General features: G+C 41.2%; 1 long non-coding RNA gene across 1 annotated transcript; it reads left to right on the forward strand.

The window, feature by feature from the left end:
- Positions 1-3,302: 3,302 nt before the first annotated feature.
- Positions 3,303-4,195, forward strand: LOC309863160. Its single transcript, XR_014310896.1, has 2 exons — positions 3,303-3,421; positions 3,662-4,195. It is a non-coding gene; the product is annotated as an uncharacterized lncRNA (long non-coding RNA).
- The last annotated feature ends 1,075 nt before the right edge of the window (positions 4,196-5,270 follow it).

Genomic DNA, 5,270 nt, shown 5'->3' on the forward strand with positions numbered 1-5,270 from the left:
AATACTTAAAAATAATCAATGTGAGGGGCACCTGGGGGGGGCTCAGTGGGATAAAGCCTCTGCCTTCAGCTCAGGTCATGATCCCAGGGTCCTGGGATCGAGTACCGCATCGGGCTGTCTGCTCAGCAGGGAGCCTGCTTTCCCCCCTTCCCCTCTCTCTGCCTGCCTCTCTGCCTACCTACTATTGCTGTCTGTCAAATAAATAAATAAAATCTTTTAAAAAAATAATCAATGTGATTCATCCTATAACAGGATGAAAAAGAAAAGCCATATAATCATCTAGATAGATGAAAATAAGCCATCTGACAAAATCCAACATCCATTTCTGATTGAAACTATTAGCAAAGTAAGAATTGAAAGGAAATTCTTCCATATGGCCAAGAACATCCATGAAAAACTTACAGCTAACATCATACTTCACGACAAAAGACTGAATCAGGAAAAATTACTCGTATCTGCTCTAACCACTTCTAATAAACATTGTCCTGGGGACTCTAGCCAGTGCAATAAGGCCAAGAAAAAAATGAATCCTGGTTGGAAAAGAGGTAAAACTATCTTCACTCAAGGACTCCATGATTACCTGAATAGAGCTGATGGAATCTCCAGAGAAGCCACTAAAACTAATGAGTGAGTTTAGCAAGCTTGCAAGATACAAGTAAACAAACAAAAAATAATTGAATTTCTATATGCTTTCAGGAAAAAGAAAAGAAATTGAAATTTTAAAGAGCAATAAGATTTATAATAGTATTACCAATATTTACTACCTATGGGTAAACCTGACAAAAATATACCTAAAACTATAAATCACTACTGAAAGACATTTCAGAAGCCTGAAGGAAGTGGAGAGCTACACTGCATCCATGGGTCAGGAGACTCAGGCTTGTTAACATGTAAATTCTCCCTAAACTGATCTATGGACTCAACACAATCTGAACCAAAATTACAGCAGGATTGTGAGTAGAAATTGACAAGTAATTCTGAAATTTGCATGGAAATGCAAAGAGCCTCTTCTAGCCAAAGCAACCCTGTAAAAGAACAACAAATTTACATATCTAACACTGCCTCATCTAAGGCAATAAAACCACAGCAATTAAGAAACTGCTATTGGTATCAAAATAAACAAATGGATCGATGCAACAGAACAGAGATGACAGAAATAGACTGACTCGTATGTGCGCAACTGATTTCTGACAAAGATGCAAAACCAGTTTAGTGGAGGAAGAACAGCCTTTTCAAAAGATAAGGCTGTAACAATTGGCCACACACATGTTAAAAGAGAGAGAGAGAGAGAGAGAGAGAGAGAACTATGATTTATATCTTGCACCATATAACAAAACCCCCACTCAAAATGGATCAGAGATGTAAATGAAAAGCTATAAAACTACACACACACACACACACACACACATACACACACACACAATTGTAGAAGGAAACACAGGGAAAACCCTTTGTGATTTTGAGTTAAGCAAAAATTTCATAGTTATCTGTGAAAGGTATCTATCTATGAAACAGAAGGTTGACAAATTTGACATCATCAATATTAATAACTCTGCTCTTCAAAAAGCCACTGTTAAAAGAATGAAAAGACAGGTGCTTGGGTGGCTCAATCAGTCAAGCACCTGACTCTTGTTTTTGGCTCAGGTTACAATCTTAAGGTAATGTGTGTGATGGAGCCCCGAGTCAGGTTCCACACTCAGCAGGGAGTCTGCTTGAGAGTCCCTCTCTCCCTCTGCTCCCCCCAACTCTCTCTCTCAAAATAATAAAACAAATAAATCTTTAAAAAATAATGAGAAGACAGACTGCAAAATAAGAAAATAAATTGCAAACCACATATTTGAATAAAGATTTGTATCCAGAATATGTAGCAAACTCTCAAAACTAATAGAAAACAAACCAATAGAAAAGTGGGTGAAAGATTTTACAGATGCTTCACCAGAGAAGACATATGGTTGGCAACAAATATATGAAATATATGAAATCCTAACTAAAACCAGAAAAGGAAATCGCCACTCACATATTAGAATGACTCCAGCTAAAGGTTCACCACAAACATCTAGGTGAGGGTGTGGAGGAGCTGGAATTTCACACGGTACTAATAGGAGTACAAAATGGCGCAGCCACTTTGGAAAACAGTTTGATATATTCTTATGAAGTGTAACGTACACTTATAATAAGATCTAGTCACCCACCCATAGTTCTATGTCCAAGAGAGGTAAAAGCATATGTCCACGCAAGGACTTATACATAACCATGAACAGAAGCTTTATTTTGCAATAGCCCAAACCTGTAACAGTTCATATGTTCATCAGCAGAGTGATAACCAAGTCAACTGGGGTATGTCTATGCACTTGAACACTACTCTGCAACAGAAAGAATGAACTGCTGATCAGTGCAACAACACAGAAGAGATTTCAAATAACTATGCAGAGTGAAAGGAGTCAAACAAAACAGTATGTGTTGCTTGGCTCCTACATAAAATGCTTTAAAATACAAACTAAGGTAGGGGCACCTGGGTGGCTCAGTGGGTTAAACTCTGCCTTTGACTCAGGTCATGGTCTCAAGATCCTGGGACTGATCCCTGCAATGGGCTCCTTGCTCAGCAGACAGCCTGCTTCCCCCTCTACCTCTGCCTGCCTCTCTTCCTACTTGTAATCTCTGTCTTTCAAATAAATAAATAAAATCTATAAATTGCAAACTAATCTATAGTAACAGGACGGGTCAGCGATTGCCCGGAAGAGGGGTAGGGTGCCTCTACAGGGAGGGTTGCAGAGGGATACAGGGAAACTTTTCTGGGGGATGGATATGTCCATTATATTGATTTTGATAATGGTATAACAATATCCATAAGTCAAAATGCATTGTACATTCTAAGTATGTGAAATTTATCATATGCCAGTTATATCTCAGTGCAGCTTTTTAATTACCTTCATATGCAATTTTTCACCTATTAGATTCACAAAATTCTAAATGTCGGACAACACATACTCTTGACAAGGGTGTGAGGAGTCAGGATTTTCAGAGAAGATCTTTCAATGTACACCCCGCCCTCAGTGTCTGACTGCCTCCCTCACTGCACACTCCTCCATGCTAATGAAGTTTAAAATTTTAATTTTAGCTGTTCCAGCTGACTGTGACCTTTCCAGAGAGTGGAGCTCCAGTCTAACGGCTGTAAAAAGATTGCTCAGCAAGAATAGATTTTTACAATAGGAAGCAGCATATGAGGACAATGCAGGTTTTTTTCATTTATGTGTTTTGTTCACTTTGCATTGACTCTACAATTTTTTTATTGAGTGCCTTCTAGGTGTCAGGCACCATTGTGGTCACTGGGGATAGATGTGGCTGTGAAGAAACCTGCCAGAGTCTCCATCGCCCAGCATGACACCGCAGCTCCGTGGCATAGCCACAAATGGCCCATCAGGTACACAGGGAATGTGTCAGACAGTAGTGAGCATAGGGAGAAAAACAAGCAGGCATGGGGAAGGGAGAAGCTCAGGGTGAGTTGTTTCAAAGTAAGGGCTCTGGCAGGTCTCTGGAAGGTGACAGTTGAGCAGACACCTGAAGTGAGAGAGTATGGAAATAAGATGATCTGGAAGGGTTGAAAACAAGCTCCTGTTCAATCATGCATTTTCCTTTCCCTTGATATGTGTTTGGAACGCAGGAATGATTTCCACGTCCAGAGCCCATGGACCACAGCACTCTGAAGCAAGCCTTTTTAGCACCTGTTGGTGTCGTGGAGATGGTAAACTTAGAGTCACGGGCCAGCCAATGCCTCTTGCCAGGTGGGTGACCCTGAGTAAGTCACTGGGAGTTTCTGAACTTCATTCCCCTCCAGCGTGCAATTGGAGATGCTAAAAATTCAGTGACTCACATGGTTTCACTTACTTGTGGAGCATAAGGAATAACACGGAGGACATTAGGAGAAGGAAAGGAAAAGTGAATTGAAGTAAATCAGAGGGGGAGACAACACATGAGAGACTGTGGACTCTGAGAAACAAACTGAGGGTTATGGAAGGGAGGGGTTTGGGGAATGGATGAGCCTGGCGGTGGGTATTAAGGAGGGCACGTATTGAATGGAGCACTGGGTGTGGCACATAAACAATGAATCTTGGAACACTGAAAAGAGGTAAAACTAAATAAAGTTAAATTAGTATGTTAAAAAAATAAAAATAAATAAATAAATCTTTAAAAAAAATTCACTGACTCATCTACGAAGCATGAACTGAGCAGTTATCCTGTATCTGGCTGTGCGTGCAGTTATTATGTATAAAACAAACAACCAGCACCTGGTTGTGCAAAGGTGCTGGGGACATGGTGATGGATAAGACAAAGGCAGAGCCTTCTCTGAGTCTGTCCAGCCAGGCACGCTGGCTTGTATAAACCGCCAGAATGATGCGTATTTAAAACAACACATGTAGGACCATGGGAGCATAAAAAGGGAACCAGGCTAGGTGGACATCAGACAGTGCTTCTCAGAAGGGACATTTAAATGGATCTAAGGAAGTTAGCCAACAAAAGACCAAGGACAGAATGTATGTGTGTGTCCTGCAGAGAAGGGAAATGTCCCAGGGAGCAGGAACCATCAGGTAAAGACGGTGAAGCAGAATCAACACTGCTACGTTTCAATGAATTAAGAAAGGCTAGGACCAGCTTTGGTGGATTCAGATGTTCATCTCACAAAGTCATGAGTGCCAAATATGATCACCTAAAAGAACATCACTCCCTCCATGGCATGCTTCATACATGTGACTCCTTTTCTTTATTTCCTGGAGCTCTGAGCCACCACCAATGTTCAAGACACTGTCACAGCACCTATCACCCATCTAGCAAGCTTCTGTTCCATTGTTGCAAGTAATCTATGCACAGGCTTGACAGTAGAGATTCCTGTGTTCATTTTGTAGATGAGGACTATATTTTGGAAGAAGTGATATTGACAGCAGCTTGGGTCAAGCCAGTCCACTTAAGGCTGACCGATTCCCATGACATAATCAGCCTCTGAGTGAATCCAACCTGGACTTGCAATGAGAAAGTACCCAGGAAGTCCTCAGCACTTATAACCGAAAAGAGCATCACAGCTTCCTATAAGGAGACCTCTCTTTCCAGTGCACACAGCTTTTATGTAGATCTCCTAAAAGAGCCAACACACGTATCCTTCTGGAGCAACCACTCATCCTTGCAACCTGCTAAGGACGAAAGATCAGAGAGTAAACTGCCTGGGTGCTAATCCTGACTCCATCATCTTCTTTACCCATTCATGAGTTGATCCCTTG

The sequence above is a fragment of the Mustela nivalis genome (assembly GCF_964662115.1).
Source record: "Mustela nivalis genome assembly, chromosome: 4".
Classification (NCBI taxonomy): domain Eukaryota; kingdom Metazoa; phylum Chordata; class Mammalia; order Carnivora; family Mustelidae; genus Mustela; species Mustela nivalis.